Source organism: Sebastes umbrosus, chromosome 5 (assembly GCF_015220745.1).
Source record: "Sebastes umbrosus isolate fSebUmb1 chromosome 5, fSebUmb1.pri, whole genome shotgun sequence".
In the NCBI taxonomy this organism is placed as follows: Eukaryota; Metazoa; Chordata; class Actinopteri; order Perciformes; family Sebastidae; genus Sebastes; species Sebastes umbrosus.
This window is the reverse complement of record NC_051273.1, coordinates 34101534-34118881: the sequence shown is the minus strand read 5'-3', so window position 1 is coordinate 34118881 and position 17348 is coordinate 34101534. Positions and strand designations below refer to the sequence as shown.

Sequence of the window (17348 nt, the reverse complement as noted above, 5' to 3'; positions counted from 1 at the left end):
TGCTCGTCAGTGTTGTGAATTGAAAAGGGAAAGACGAAATGTGCAGTGAGTGAAAATGTCTCTTAGTAATGTTAATAGCCCTGGATCCTGTAGCCTATATGCGCAGAGATGAGGAGAAATATTTGCAACAATTCACAATCCACAACGAGTACGTAGTTTGTGTGCATCATTTTAGTGATGGTAATTTGAATGATTAAATTAAATTGAGTGATACATAGAAATACAATATATTATATGGTATATTGCAATGGCGGTGTTTGATGGGGAGGTGTGGTAAAAATACAATCAATACATCACTATGTAATCCGACGCAGTACAATAACACCACAGTACAACCTCAAAAATGATCACAGAGTTAAGTCGCAACAATTCTTGTTAAAAATCATTCAGTGAGCTGATGTGAGGTCTTTACATTAATCATCATTTTTACATTTTTACACATTTTTCTGGAGACATCAAAGAGTAAAGAGCTGCTTGTTTGTATTTATATTTATATTAACGATGTAATCTTAAGAAGTTTGAAAAAGATTCGATTTTGTGTTGATAGTGAAATGTAGTTGGAATCTCTGTCAGTCTTTAAACGTGTCTAATTACTAGGACTGCAGCTATGTTTGCTTTAATAAAGAGCAGTAGTAAATAACAAAAGAGAAAATAAGACTGAACAACTCATTGGTTTCCTTTTTAGAAAAATTCACTTTTTATTGCTTAAATGACGTAATATGTTATGTCAAAAAACTAAACCCATTTAGTGCATTTGCCTGGCATATTATATATTCTGGGTTTTAAAGAAAACATTTTCTGAAATGCAAAAACAAATTAATTAATTAATTAAAAAATTATAGCTTAAAATTACTTAGAAAAGTATAAATACCACCTTAAACTAAGGCATACATAAATTATCATTATTAATAATACTTTTAACATCAACACCAACACCAATATCAATACCAATATCATAACAAATAACTATAATATTAATAATATGAATACCAATATTAATATCAATATCAATACTACTACTGCCAATAATAATAATAATAATAATAGTGATAATAATGGGGACATTATAATAAAAGTTGTCAATTGAAACAGAAACGAGCTTTAAAAAATAAATAATCAATAATAGAAATGATTTAAAGGGACTGTTTGTAACTTTTTACAGGTATAAATCTACCAGGACGGGATCCCATGCGCGCTCTCGCAAATGCGCGCTCGCGTGTGGCTACGCTGTTCAGCCCGCTCCTCTGCCTGCTTGTCTTCACTCACAACGCGCGCATTCTCGCTCCACCTCACGTTCATGCTGCGCTCACTCCACACTGCAGAAGAGTTAGTTTAGCTCTGTGAATATCTAGTGAATGTACAGTGGACATTTGTGCAGAAATAACTGCTGCAGCTCCTCCAGACCAACAGAGGTTTCCCGTGTCTTGTGAAGTGACGGAGCTCCGCAGCGAGAAACGTTACCGTCCCCGACCAGGTGCCGGAGTCTTTCCTGTTCCCTCCGGCTGCGGTCGGGAGGCGATAACGTTACTTGCTGCGGAGTCCCGCTGCCTCAGCCCCGCTGCCTCAGCCCCGCTGCCTCAGCCCCAGAGGCTGAAGCAGGACAAGCCAACACAGTATCAGCATTGATTCATGGAGAGACCTTCGTGTGTGTGGGGATGATGGTATATGTGTGTTTGTGAGTGACCGGGTGTATGTTTATTGCAGATGGTTGACAGGCGGTGAGGCAATTAAGAAAATTAAGGGTTGTCGATGAATGGATTCCAGATTAAGTATGATCTGAATTTGATTAATAGAGTGTGATATTGATTTTGTGCCTGGATTTCCAGTTCATGAGGATGGTGTTCTTGGCGATGTTTAGGGCTGTGGAGAGTATTCTGCTGGATGTGTTGTTAAAGTTAGTGTTAAATACGTCTCCCAGCAAGCAGAGTGAAGGGGAGAGTGGGATGTCGCAGTCCAAAAGGAGAGAGAGGTTGTCAGTGACGTCCTGCCAGAATGGTTTAATTGGTGTGCAGTCCCATGTGGCATACATATACTGTAGGTGTCTGTGGTGTTTTGTGTGCAGTGCGGACAAATTTTAGATTCTGCGAAACCCATTTTAAACATTCTTTTTCCCATGTAGTGTACTCTGTGAATAATCTTGTATTGGATGAGTTGTATGTTTTTGTTTGTGTAAGATATTTTTTGCAAATTTGGGCCCAGAAGTCGGCACTGGGGACAATCTGTAGGTCTTGTTCCCATTTTGTTTTGAAGGGATGGATATTGCTAGGTTGGACATAGAACTGTTCTTGTATATTTTTAGACAGTGTTTTTTTTTCTGGCAGTGATGTTAAACAGGTCTGATATTGGCGGGGGAAGATCTGAGTTAAATGTTGATTTTGGCCTGAATAGAGGATCTTATCTGGAGAAATTCTAGAAAGTGATTCTCCCCAGTGCCGTACTTCTGGACCAAATAAGGAAATAAGACCAATGTTATTATTGTGGAAGATGTGTTTGAGGTGCGTGATATCTTTACTGATCCATGATGAGAAATTTAGTGGCTTTCTGTTTATTAAAAAGTCAGGATTGACTGTTTAGCTGTAAAATTAGAAAGTTTGCTCCAGCTGGTGGGCAGTGCTTGGTATTTCCTCAACTTATCTCAACATGGCTGCCGGGTCGCACACTTTCTCATTTTCCAGCTAAACAGTACACTACAATATGTTTCTGAAAATATTTGAGGCGAGAAATAGGCATTACAGTAACAGAATATTGATTCATATTTGATCGGCGCTGCCTAGTTTAACAATTTGATCGGAGTTCGCGAGTGATTGACAGCTGCTCAGAGACGGCAAGGCTCCAGCTCGGCTCTGATTGGTTGTTTTTACTCCAGTCAGTGAAATCTTGCAGATGCCGTTAGGAGCACCGGAGGACACAGAGGCACATTATTTTTTTTCAGATTACCTGTCTCATGCACTACTGTCAGGATTTTGTGACCATTCTATAAAAATAACTTTTTTAATCTTATTTGCTCCATTTTTACCCACAGCTGCTTTAAGTGCTCAGCTCTGAAGGAGTAGATAAAACTAGAGGCTCACACATACCCATACTGCATACACACTCAGGCCTGCTCACATGTGCTCACACACACACACACACACACACACACACACACACACACACACACACACACACACACACACACACACTCACTATTGACAGCAGTCACATGGTATGTGTGTGTGTGTGTGTGTGTGTGTTTGTGTGTGTGTGTGTGTGTGTGTGTAGCAACCCCAGGGATCAAGTTCAACACTGTCAAGAATGCGTCTGTGCTCGATGACCCTCCCCCCCTCTTTACCCACGAGGCTTTGAAGTATACAGGCCTGCTATCCCTCTTCTCCTCTGCTCCTCTGCTGCAGAGGGACTAGAGGGTGATTATTTGTGCTCCAGCTTCCAACCTCTGCAAAATCAAAGTTTAGTCGGCCATATGGCTGGATCATCTGATCTGATATGTGATAAAATCTCTTATCTCCTACTGTCTCTAAATGCAACACTTGAAGTAGATCAGCATGTTTGATAAAGTTGATGAGTTTTGCACATTCGGGGGGTTGTACCATCCTGGCTGAATGCAGGGCTGGGCTATATTGCTTATAAATAATAGCTCGATATTTTAAGGCTATATCGCGATATACGATAGCCTACATATTCTGTTATTGTTATATTTTATCTAAAATATACCATGACTGTTTGATGCATATGATCATACCAGCGACACTCTGAGGAGCTGTACTGTCATATTGAAGTCAGATTGGTCTTTGGAAATGTATTCTTATTAAGTTTGACTAATTATTAGAAGTATTTAATGCTCTTAATCAACATGGGAGCGGGCTAATATGCTGCTTTATGCAAATATACGTATATAATTATTATTATACCCACCGCGACAACGTAGTCATTAACACGCGTCCTGTGTGATCCGATCATAAGTGGACAGCTCTAAGTACAGGTTTGAACGCACTCAAGAACGCATTGAGGACTCATTGTGATCCGATCGCTCGGACCACATTCATAGGTGGTCTGGGCCACATACTGTATGGCCACATTATTTTAGCAGTGTGTACGCTGTCCACTTGTGATCGGATCACCCGAGACGCATGTTAATGCCAGGTCTGAACAGGGTATTTGGCAGCCGTTCACTTTAAACCAAACTCTTCTTCACTCGGTGAGTAGTCTCAGATTGTATTTACTCAGTGTCAGACTTGATACTAACTCATAAGACTACTGCAGTAACGTTACCGCCAAATCCATCTGCTTATTAAATCCATGCCTCTCCCCCCTCAAACAAGTGTGCAGGAGAGCGGAGAGAAAGACGTTGTGTGTTCAGCTCTCAGTACTTCTGTAGCATTTAACTGAATCTCCTGCTTCCCTGTTTGTACTTTCAAATATCTGCTTTATTTTAGGGGGATTAGTTCTCCCAGCAGAATCCTCGTCACTGCTCAGGTTCTTTGATTCGTTCTCAAAGAGTAGGCCCTTTTTTCTGCCAAATCTAAATGTATAGTTATTCTACTATAAATGGTCAACTCCCTTGACGCGAGTGTCTCTGATTGCACCACAAGCGTTACACTTGATAGTAAATTGTGACAGGAATGCTCACTTTGCTCGTTTGGCTGATGGAAATGCCCAAATGCAGGGTGCTGTCCCAAAAAAATACGACCAAGGGACAGGGTGCATTCAGCAGCTTCCAGTACAGGGGTTGACCCGCTGTACGCTGTGGTTGCAGATTTTGTCCTGTAGCCGTGACCTGCTGAACTGCCTGTAGACTGCTGACTCTGGCTGCGAGGCCCATTGCAATGTTGTTTTTTTGGTTGATTTAACTGAAATCTGAGGATGATACTGGTCTTAGCCAATGGGAGTGTATAGACTTGTAAAAATTACATTTCAATTTGATAACATTGGTGTGATGTTGCAATATAAATAGATTTTCAATACAGAAGAATAGAGCTCTGTTATAATAAGTTATTGTTGGTCTTTAAAACACCTTTTTTATGTACTCTGATTTAAAGTAGTGTTGCTAATCCAAGAAAATACTGGAAGTAATAATACATATTGTTTTCCAAAGCTAGTCTCATAATTTTTTTTTACTTTGTTGAAGTAGACAGTAGACATGCTTTGAGGTAGGGATGCTGATTTTGAATTTTTTTTTAACTGATAACCAACCCTCGTTAACCGACATGATTAGTGCGTCGCATGCAGCGGTGCACCAGCTGCAGCGTTGTCACCATCAGTATGTGTCACCGCGGTATATAGTAAAAACTGTAATGACACTCAACTGCACATACAGTATATAACAGCGAGGTAGGCTAGTGTTAGGCTTGGGCGATATCTATTTTCATGCCTTCCTGATTTTTCACCGGGGTATACAGTATACGATGGTATACGATGGTATGTGACAGCATGGAGGAGCGATATTCCCATTTTAGTGACAAACTAAAATGAGAATAACTGGTCCACCTTAAAAGTAATCCCACTTTTGGGCCTAACCCACCTAATTTTATTCAGCAGGTGGCACACGGGAACTTGGCTTGGGTCTTGAGGAGTTGTAGCTTTTAGTCACTGACTATCTGATGCCTTGAAAAATACAGACAGTAAAATTAAAGTTTGGCTTCTTACCTTGTGTATTGTTAGCTAATCAATCTAAATGTATGCCTGAGAATGTTAACTCTTACAGCAAGGAATGGCACTGTTTGTTTCAAATTTGTAGCAGGATGAAGATCAGTGTTAGTGTCAGGGACTGTGAAGGCGTTTTTGAGGGCCCGAGCATGAAAGTGCCAGGTGCCCAATGGTGGCATTACCATGGCGACGCATTATTTGCTATGAAACAGGAAGCTGCTGTTTTAATGGGCTTGGAATGCTCCAAAACTCTTAAAACTTTACACGTGTATCTGAAGTGGGTCTTGGGCTTGGGAAAATTGGTTTGATAGTGCCCCCTAACAGTTTTCAAAATCAAATTCCCCACCTTTACATTTGACATAGACAAATGCAATTTGGTATGCAGATGTAACATGTGGAGACGTACAAAAAAGCCTCTTGGAAGTATACCATAAATCCAACAGGAAGACTACAAATTTACTCAGATCGACTTCAAATTTGACCAGGACAATCTAAAGACCGTTATAATGAAAAGTGATAAAATCTTAAGTTTTCACGCAACAACCTTGCCTTGCCATTTTGTGCAATTTGCCATGATAGAGGAAGTTGTTGTAACTCCAATGTACATAATCCAATCCACCCCAAATTGCACAGGCATTATGAGGGTCCAGGCCTGAGGAACCCCATCATAAAAACATTGCCCTATAGCACCACTAGAGACCTCTAAAGGATATAGCCAAAAGACCCTGCAACATTTGGCCTTGTGAAGACAAATATACCAAAATTGAGAGAAATTATAGATTTTTATTGTACATACATCAGTTTGTGTAGCCATTACATTTCCTCATTCAATTTTCATGTTATAAAAAGCTCCTTCCAATAAAGTCCAGTGAAATGAGAAATAATTCAAGTTTAAAATGTGTTTACTATTACAAATGAACCTTCCAGTTGCCTTTGGAGATATGTGAGAAATGGTTTATGCGTTGAATAATCTTGTTATACCCCCGCGGCAACGTAGTTGGGGGTATGTAGCGCGTTTTCGACTTCAATACCGTTTCCGGAGCAGAACTCGGAAACTATTTAACTTAGGAACTTCAAATTTGTATGATGGTTGACAGTGTGTTCTAGTTGTGCCTTTTGTGGGTTAGAAGTCCAGGGTGCCCAACATTTCAGAAATGTTTCCAAAAGGGCAAACCCTTTGGCTCTACTTTAGCAGGGGTTAAGCAGTGAGCAGGGGTTTGTGAGCCGTGCTTACTTTTGCCTTGTATTCACTTAGCATAGAAACTCTTTTAACTTGGATTGTGTTTGGGTCAAATTTGAGAATATGAAAGCTGTTTTTTATGTTTTCGGGTTGGCCGTCCGTCCCATTCTCGTGAACATGACATCTCGGAAACGCATGGAGGGAATTTCTTCAAATTTGGCACAAAGACTCATGACGGTTATGGAAAAGTTACATCTTTGTCGTACAATTCCCGAGCTTCCGACTCTGTGACTTCTTCACTCAGAGCAGCTGTCAATCACAGTTGTCAATCACAGCTGTCAATCATGATGTCTCACCCCATTTTTAAAGCGTCAAATAACTAATTAAAACCAAAATGAACACTTGGAACATACACCAGCGTGATAAGAACTCCCAAAAATGACAGAATTCATCTTAGGGAAAATAATATTTGACGTGCTTTGGCTTTTTAGTTTGGCCCATGTCCCATCCGTAAACACAGGGGGAGCGGAATTTATGACCTATACTGCAGCCAGCTGCCAGGGGGTGATCCGGATGTTTTGGCTTCACTTTTTGGGGAGCTGTCATGTCATCCATCTTTATATATGGTCTATGGATTAAAATGATGAACTGATGACATTTTGTGCAGACGTGGATGTAAACTGCAACTTGACTGGTTGGCGGAGGAATACAGCCGCGAGCCGGTGATTCTAGTTTATGTATGTGATGTGACCTTTGACTTTGGATGCAACAGTACCGCCGATTTCCAAAACATTTCATTCATTTAATTCAAAAGCCTTTAACTGAGTCTTCTACCTCTTGTTGCTGCAGGTTCTGAGCCCATGGTACAAGCCCCCGACTGAACATACTGGTGGAGCATACAGACTAACTACTGTGGTGAGTAAAATTTCCACCTTCCTATTCACATCACAGGTCATGGAGAGTTAGTTTTCTGAGCCTAGACATAAAATGGGAAAGACCTATAATAACTTGCAAGGCACTTTTGATTTTGTAGTTTGTCCTTTCACAATAATGGCTTTTGAATAACCTGTTCCTAACTGATGTTGGTTCATGTTGCTTGGTGTTTGTTACTAAAGTTTGTTCATTTGCCAGAAAATCTCCCTTTTACAAAACGTATACCCTTGGTGATATTCCCCATGAAATCGTATCTTGCAGAATGCATTTGTATTTTTAATTGCTTGTATTATGTGTTATGTAGGAGTGGCTACTTTCTCACTTTTTTCGAGTTGCTGGCTTGCAAATTATAGGTTTTCTATTGGCCTATATCATGTATAGATTAATAAAAATCCTATACAAGAATGCACATGGGTGGTTCTCAGGATCTTGAACACCTCTACAATCTAATGCAGTTCAGTACTGATGTTTTACCGAGATCCATAGGGAAAAGGAACACGTTGTTGACTAAAGTACGGGACACACTGGGAACGTCAGGAGCGCGTGGCAGCTGCGTTACCTGTTGTTTTTTTATTTCGGCGTCTGTGTTAACAGGTTAGAGCAGCCACACTGCCAGTGTGAGACACACGTCTCACGTACGTCACAAGCACGTCACACGCGCGTCTCAGCTGCGTCTCTTCTAGAGAATAGAGGTCTCGCTTATTTTTGACGCGTGCCGCACACGTTTCTCAACACCAGACAGTGAAAGTGATTTATTGACTGTATATTAACATCATACCAGCAAGATAACTACAGTTTCGATGTTTATCTGTAGAATATGTTACAGAGATGAAAAAAAGTAAACTTATTTTTAAATCAACACTTCCTGCTTTAATTTCAAAATATAAGCCCTCAAGCGTTTTTTCTGTGGACAGATTCCTTCATTTTTTAACACGAGGCTTTTATTCTGAAATATGTGCCAGACAGTGTTGTAGAACATGCAGTGACTTGGAGAGCTCCATGGATGAATAAAGTACTGAGTTTTAATGTGGATTATTACTATTATTTACAAATTACCACTCGTTTCTTAACCTTTCTCAGTCTAAAATAAATATAAATTATATTTATACTATATATTATTATATATTATTATTATTATTATATTATTATATTTGATGTTTTGGATGAATTGGTAAACATGTTGTTTTCCTGTTGGTTCGGTTTCTCCTTTCTTTTTTTTTTACTCAAAGATATGTCGCTCATTGGTTAAATGTGTGGGTCAGGAGAGAGAACGTAAACATAGGAAGGAACAAGGTCTGACCAAATATCAAGAAGGCAACGTACTTCACCGCTACTCCAGTCAGACCCTGATTCATTCTCCAGCTAGCTGCTAGCAACGGTTGATTTTTGCTCATCCCAGTATGTCGAGTGCTCCTGGGTAAGGGAGCTCAAATTTGTAGAGTATGCTCTGTAGTTGGGTCAGATCAAGGTTGGATTACACAAGTGCCGTTGCTGCTTCCCCCCATTTGGACCACATTTCCCCTAAACCCTGCTGCTTCCTGTATCCCTTCCTCTCCCCGGTGTCTTATTTTACTGAGGAGAATAAACATGTTGGAAGTGAGCTTATTTTTTGCTCTCGTAACCATCCATGATTGCCAGAAAGTTTGATTTCCGTTAAAAAGAAACCGTGCACTCTTCCTGTTTTGAACTGTTACAGAATCCAGCAGACTTCCTGTGAACTCTACCCAGCAGTGCACAATGTACAATGCAGGATAGGAAACCACAGAAGCTATCCGTCCCCATGGTGACGGTCGTGTTTATTCACGCTCGGATAGCCAAGGACTTTCTGCCTGACTTGGTGACATTGTTCATTTGGTTCTCTGGTTGAACCAGGATGCTTTGCTGTGAAAGCTCCCACCCCATTCTGGCAACTAGCTGTGTTAATGTCAGGTCAGGCTTATTGGAAGGCTTTGTTTTCCTCACTGCAGAGCCCTCACTCTGCCGCTTTATTTCATTCATGATGCTATAACTCTGCACTGTAGTTCTTAGTCATCTGGTGTGTTGTTTACATAAAATAGCCTATCAGCACTGGTGCATAGTTCTCATTTCAACAACAGTCAGCACGAGAAATCAAGAATCAAGTCATTTTTGCATACAGCACAGGAAATAATGTTCTATTGTGATATGTAATGATATAATGATATGTAATGGAGGCAGGATATTTTACAGTTTAAAAATAAGCTTTATTGTCCAAAGTGCACTGACATGGTAAACTTCACAGGGAATTAAATAATTATTAATAACTATAGATAAACAAAAATGTCCAGTTGTCAAAAGTCAGGTGCTCATGAAGAAGAGAGAAACGAGAAAGAAAAAATAAGCGACCATTTTCTTGACCTCTTGCGTCACTGAGAGCAATGTGTCGTAGCTTGTTTATATACTTTGACCTCAGTAAGAAGGCTGCTTGGTCGCTCTTCCCGAATACAAGTAGTGATTCCGCTCTGTAACCGTTTCTAAATGGCGTGAAGCAGTGATCTAGAGTGTTTAATTGTCCTTGTTACACGGCTTTGTTGAATACTCAGTTCTGATTGGTCAATCATGGCGTTCTACGGTCTGTTATGTTCTTTATAGCAGAACGTTGCTATGGACACAGTTCTGATGTTGGACTCTGGCGAAACCATTTTTGTGTCTGCATCGCGCGTCGGGTGTTCACATCGGCTGCGTGACTCACGCGTCGGGTGTTCACACCGGCTGCGTGATGGTTATCTGGTTATCTGATGGTCAGGCTCTCGTATGAATTGCATCATTCATATTTTAATTTAAATATTTTAATAAATTCATAGCCAAATTTGATTTTGATGACTAACTGACATTTGCATGGTTTGCAGACAGTTATGATATAGGATACAAATGCAGGTACAAATGACTAACCCTGCTTGTTGTCTCTACATCACCCTCTAGCACCCCATAATTCATGAAGATATGTGGATACATTTTGCGGTGCTACTGTCTGGTGGGTTTGGGCCTTTAAAGGTCCCATATTGTAAAAAGTGAGATTTTCATGTCTTTTATATTATAAAGCAGGTTTGAGTGGTATATAAATACTGTGAAAGTATCAAAACACTCAATCCATGGAGAAACACACACGGCCCGTATTCAGAAACTGTGCGTTTGAAACAAGCCGTTAGGATTTCTGTCCATTTGTGATGTCACAAATCTACAATATATAGACCATTTCACAGTTTTAAACATAAACATACTAAATGTGTCCCAGTTTATTTCCTGTTGCAGTGGATGTGAATGACATCAGCTGACAGGAAGTAAACATAGACCCAAGCTGTTTCCTAGCAACGCAATTCCGTTGCAATTCCGTTGAAATGCGCTAAAACGGAGCGTTTCAGACAGAGCGTCAATACTGGTATATTCAGACAGACAGTATGAGAAACATAATGTTTTTTTTAACATTAAAGCACGTAAACATGTTCTAGTAGAAACCCAAAATACAAACATGAACCTGAAAATGAGCACGATATGTCCCCTTTAAACTAATATTATCAGTCTGGATCAATTTCATACTAATACCACTTTTCCACCAAAATTAGTGCGTATTTGCAGTTTTTTTTTTTAAATGCGCCGGAAAACAGGGTTGGTAAACAGAAAATGTTACGGTGGTTCCTTCTTTTTGATATCTGTTACTTATTCAGTATCTCCTTCAAACTCTCAAACCAGAGTTGGTTATTACTGGAACAGTAGAAAGACTAACAAAGACGGTTTTGGTGAGTTTTATTTTGTTTCTGTCCAGTTTGAATGAAGTGTGTTTTACAATGATCAGCGAAGGTAAAATTATTGTTTCTGTCAATGGAGTCTGGTGGCTTTGAGAAGGGCAGATTAATTGACATTAATTGACATATTGGACAGACTGAATGCTTTAAGTAAGCCATATTTTGTTTTCCTCTGTATACGAGTTGTGTGGTGTACTGGCAGGTCATTGTGTGCTTACACAGGTAATGGTGTTTACCAGATCTTATTCTACCCTGAGACTCCAGCCTACCCGAGGTCACCTAATACCCCCCAGCTGTCAATAAATGGGCTCATCCTGTTAGTCTGTCTCACTAACTCGGCTTCCTCAGTCTGTTACTGGAAATAGATGCTCACCAGGGTCTTAGGTAAGGGTCTGTGGATTATCAGCTTACCATAAAGCCACTCTCAACAATATGGTTAACCCGCAGGATAACATCACAAGAGGAGCGATGTCCAGAGAAATGGACGATGTTGACGTGTCAACAACAAGATAAGGGAATGAACCACTGGATATGGCAACAGCAATAAGGAGACTTTGTAGAGACAGGGCAATCCAGTCCAAACTGGTGTCACGCCGGTCGACGCAGCCGTACATTTCAGTGAGCATCGGACACCGCACGCACGAAATAGACTTTATTTCCTGCGTATAATGCACACTGCAGGAACTGACCTATTATAAATTGTGTACCACTTCATGTTTAAGTGTAGACAACAACAACAACAACAACAACAACAACAACAACAACAACGCGAATGACGTTTGTCACACAAGGCCTACTCCTTGTGGCCAGTAGCTAACGCAGTTATTATAACTCAATATTGACATGTGAATGAATTTGACCAAGTACAGTTGAGTTACAACAGCTTGTTGTATAATGGCGAACTCAGACTGACGTTGTTGGTGCTCGGGCCCTAATAAAGTATGAAAAAACCCAACTAAATAAGTGAAAACAAGGCTTTAAAGGGACTGTTTGTAAGAATCAGAAATGCTTGTTAACAGTGACATCTGTGGCCATTAAGTGAATGAAAGTCAGTGTCGGGCTCGCGCTTGTGCTCGCTCTACATAGACATGAACGAGCATCGCTCAAAACAGTGAGGCGACACACGTCAGCTAAAACCACAATATCACTCTATATTTCAGCTGCTTGGCAGTAATGTTAGCTGACCAGATGAAGGTCTCTCCATGAATCAATGCTGATCCTAGTGTTGGCTTTTCCTGCCTCAGCCTCCCGACCGCGGCCGGAGGGAACAGGGGAGACACAGGAGTTTTGGTCGGAGACGATAACGTTTCTCGCTGCGGAGCCCCGTCACTTCACAAGACACGGGAAACCTCTGTTGGTCTGGAGGAGCTGAACCATTTATTTCTGCACAAACGTCCACTGTACATTCACTAGATATTCTCAGAGCTAAACTAACTCTTCTGCAGTGTGTAGTGTGCGCGCATGCACGTGACAGTGGAGCGAAATAGCGAGAACGAGCGCGGTGTGCGAGTGAAGGCAGGCAGGCAGAGGAGCAGAGTACAGCAGAGACTCCGGCCCTGGAGACCAAAGCTACGGTCTCCCCCGCGTCCTCCGACCGCGGCCAACACTGTTTTTCAAGACGGGCTTCACTAGATACAACTTTGAGGTTTTGGTGCTTTCGTGTAGTTTGTGTTGGAGTCTCGTCTGAACAGCGTAGCCACACGTGAGAGCGCATGGGACACCGACCCGCAATGATTTATACGTGTAAGAAGTTACAAACAGTCCCTTTTAATCTGGGATGTCATCATAGTATAAAGCTTGTAGAAACTCTGAATACAGATTAAATGCGTCAGCATCGGTTGGGTATGAAGAGATGTCGCACTCATGGATCGATCAGAAATCACCCACAAATCTAAAATATTAAAATTAGTGTCAGCAAGTATAATGACATTGTTCCAGGTCAGCTGATGCTTTAATGGTTTATGTCATTACATCATAATTTACAGCATGATGATATTTTGTACCATCATGCTGCAGTTTAGAGTTTTGTCTGAGTTAATTAACATGTTGATGACAGAATCAAAATTTCTAATTGTAGTTCTGTAGTTCTTTTGGGTCTTTTTTGATGTCAATGATTGGAGTGTTTGACCTGAAACACATCTCACGCTTGATGTTAACTAGTGTACCCCTGTACCATGATGGTTTTGCTCCTCTTCTGTTTTGCTGTAGTAGTGTGAGATCCAGTCCCATTATGTGAATAGCAAAGCGAGCAGTAACCGTTACTTGTTCCTGATATGAGCAAACAGACTTTACCTTCTAAAGAGATCCTTCAAGTGAGCGACGGCAGCTCACAGTGAGATAACCGCTGTTGATTCAGTGGCTCTCACCGACCTGCTGCATTCAAGGACACAAGCTGCCTGGAGCAGGTTTAGCTGCCCATCAAGTGAGGCTAGCTGGCGAAGGCCTACGTTCTACCATCTGTAACCGGCAGACAGCTAGCCTCGCCGACCTCACATAGGCCTTGTGAGGCAAAGCTTGGCTTGCCAACGCAATCTGTCTCTCCAAGAAGAGAGCAGTAACCCTAGAGAGGGGGAGGGGAGAGCCACTTGCAGATTGGAGTTAATTTCACCTTAGTACCTTATACAACTGCACAGTAAAGGAAGTAAAAAAGACTTTACAGTGCTGTCATACAGTATCATAGATTAAACCTGTAACTTTGTATTTTTTATATTAATGTATGTATTAGTTTGGATTGGAAGTACCTAAAACAATTATTTCCTTGGGGCTAACGGGGCAGGATACAGGAAGTTGGCCTGAGAGTTGTAGCATTTATTAACCGACAGCCTAAACTGTACGTCAAAGCTATAACGTCACCGTTAACTTCACACTCACCGTCCGTCACTCGTGTGTCGCTCTCTCCCTCTCTCGGTCGACTGCATTCTCGCTAACGTTGGCGGAAGCCCGTCTTGTCTCGTAACCCCAAAAGATGCACAAACTCTCTAGTAAACAAACTTGTGCGTGTTTTCCGTTTCTCTCTCTTTCTGTCTGTCTCTCTCTCGACCGCGCACATTGACGCTCGCTAAAGTCGAGCACACATCCTATGCGCTTATTAAGTCACTTTAAGTTATACCATTAAAGGCCGTGTAAAGGAAATTCAGAGATTTGTTTCTAAACACATTCTAAATGTTGGAAAATAATGACTGAAAACATGCGCAATGACTGTGAACATCGTAGTACTGGATTGTGGAGTTAGACCGTTAAACTGTTTTTCGCCAGTTTTGTGTTCAGGATTTTTTTGGCGGAAATCATGGCTCGATGACGCACTGGAGCCAGTCTGGCTAATGTCAGCGTGACCATGCCTTAATATGACCTCACCCGTCTTCAGAAACCTGTTTTTTGAAAGGCAAAATAGAAACCCAGAAGGTTATCAAAGGTGATCACGGCTAGTTCAGTCGGTAGAGCATGATACTCATATATTCAGGGTCGTGGGTACGAGCCCCGCGTTGGGCGTTGGCATTTTCATGACTGTTTTTGTATTGTATTGTAGTTTTATGATTGTAATCCATCCCATGTCTTATGTATATTTATTCTTTTTCTGTAAACTTGTAAAAAAATTAATAATCTTTAAAAAAAAAAAGTGTCAGAGTATGGAGTACCAGGACCATGAATGTCTTCGAGACTACCAGGACCACAAAAGTCACAACTTTGTCCAAGGCCCCGGGAAGCAGCGAGGTCCGGGCGGGGGGCGCTGTAAAGCTCCATCCTCTCCCCGAGCCTTTCCAAGCTGAAATAAAATAGAAATGAAAAAAGAATGAAGAATGAAATGCGCCTGGTGGGGGCCAGCCAGCGCCGGGGAGAGGTCCCGCGAGTAGATCCTTCTACACTGAACGGCCGTCCCTAACCCGCCGAGTTGAATCCCAAGGGCAGACTGCGTGACGGGGGCCGTTATCGGCCTCACACCGTCCACCTTGCTGCGTCTCGATCAGAAGGACTCGGGCCCCCGACTGATACCGGACAAGCGGTCTTCTGTACGCCACATTTCCCCAATCCGCCAATGGCGATTCGGCGCTGGGCTCTTCCCTCTTCGCTCGCCGCTACTGAGGGAATCCTGACAGGCTGCACCTTCCCCCGCTTGTGGGTGTGGTTTCAGCCACGGATGTATTAAGAGAGGTTTTCATGTTTCAGCGCCTCCAGCGACACGCCCCCTCAGCGTCTCAGAGCAGAGAATACTGATGATTTTTACATGATTTTGAAAGCTAATTTTATATACTCGACGATTTCTTTTTTATCATTCAAATTTGACTGGGTGGTTAGTAACACATTTTTTCTGTGGTGTGACAAACACAGAATGTATGTTTATTTTTGCTTTGAATTTAAAGGAGTTTGCTACCTGTATAACACATTTTAGTTTAAAGAACACACCCTTAATAACGCCTCTTTTGGTGAGCTAAAGCCTTTGATTGGATGTTTCATGTTTGGGTTAATGTATTATGTACCGTATATAATACAGTTGATAACCAAAGGCAAATTATGATTTATTTAGTGATTTTATATTGAGGGACACTCTCATCAATATGAATTTAGTATTGCTTCCTCAGTAACACGCCTCCATTAGGAAATAGGTTATATGTTGCATGTATTTGATTGTTGTGTCCTGATTTTCTGTTGCTTTTGATTAATAGTCTTTGTGGGTCTCTCCCTCCCTTCCTGTCGTTGATTTAACATTTACTGTATACAGAACAGTTTGCCACTGGCAGCAGTCACAAAGGGAGGGAGAGGGAGAGAGAGAGAGAGAGAGAGAGAGAGAGAGAGAGAGAGAGAGAGAGAGAGAGAGAGAGAGAGAGAGAGAGAGAGAGAGAGAGAGAGAGAGAGAGAGAGAGAGAGAGAGAGAGAGAGAGAGAGAGAGAGAGAGAGAGAGAGAGAGAGAGAGAGAGAGAGAGAGAGGAGGGAAGAAATGCAGAGATGGAGATTCCCTTCTCCTCTCCCATCCCCCCTTCTGTTTTACCCCCACACTGTCAACACAGAGGATCCTCACTGCAGATAGCGGCTCCACAGTGCCACTGCAGTGAGGATGGCGGTGGAGGGAACCTACAGCTTTCTGTTTACAAACCTGAGGTCCTCCCCGGGCATCGCTGCTGCTGTCAGATGGGATTTGAGCAGAGGGTCTCAGTGATCTGTGACTCAACAGTCTGCAGGTTTTCATTTCAGCCAAAACACAACAGCAGGCATATACTCACCCTCCCATCTTGTTTTAAGTGTATTGATCAAAGCTGCTGTTGCGTTTGATTCAAATCAATTCCTGCCCGCTCTACATATTTACTCCGTGAATGAATTACTTTGTGCGGTTTCCTTTTGTTTGAGGAGTTTGAACGGGCAGCAGGTTGTAATAATCTCACTCAAGATATTTAAATCTAATATGTGTAGAATTAAAATCCCAGTTGTAGAATCAAAAAAAGACACTTTGGAAGATTACTATACACGCTGCTACACTCAGTACTGTGCCCGAACGCATCCTGTGTAGATACAGATGCAGGACTGAAGCTGCTGCTGCTGCTGCTTTTGCTACGCAGGCTGTGCAGACACGGTTCATGTTGGTGTAGTGTGGATGCGGTTACTTTAAATTTGAGTGACACAATTGTACATTTATTGGGTGATTTATGCCTATAATAAGTTATAAGCAGGTTGTATTACAGTGTATTGATCTTGTCTACCTTTGAGCTGGTTAACTGGCATCCCTAATAGATGGAGAGATAGATGGATAGAGGATGTGTTAATATCCATATTGATATTTTTGTATTCTCTAGGACTGTGAAACTTAAAGCTGTAGTAGGCAAGATTGGAGCAGATATGAT

At 41.5% G+C, this 17348-nt stretch overlaps 1 protein-coding gene across 1 annotated transcript in view; it reads left to right on the top strand.

Moving 5' to 3' along the window:
* Positions 1–17348, top strand: part of LOC119488164 (F-box-like/WD repeat-containing protein TBL1XR1) — a 61530-nt gene that overhangs the window by 9168 nt on the left and 35014 nt on the right. Inside the window, exon 2 of the mRNA XM_037769525.1 lies at positions 7673–7738. The gene's annotated coding sequence lies outside the window, so the exon portion shown is untranslated. The remainder of the gene's footprint in view (positions 1–7672; positions 7739–17348) is intronic.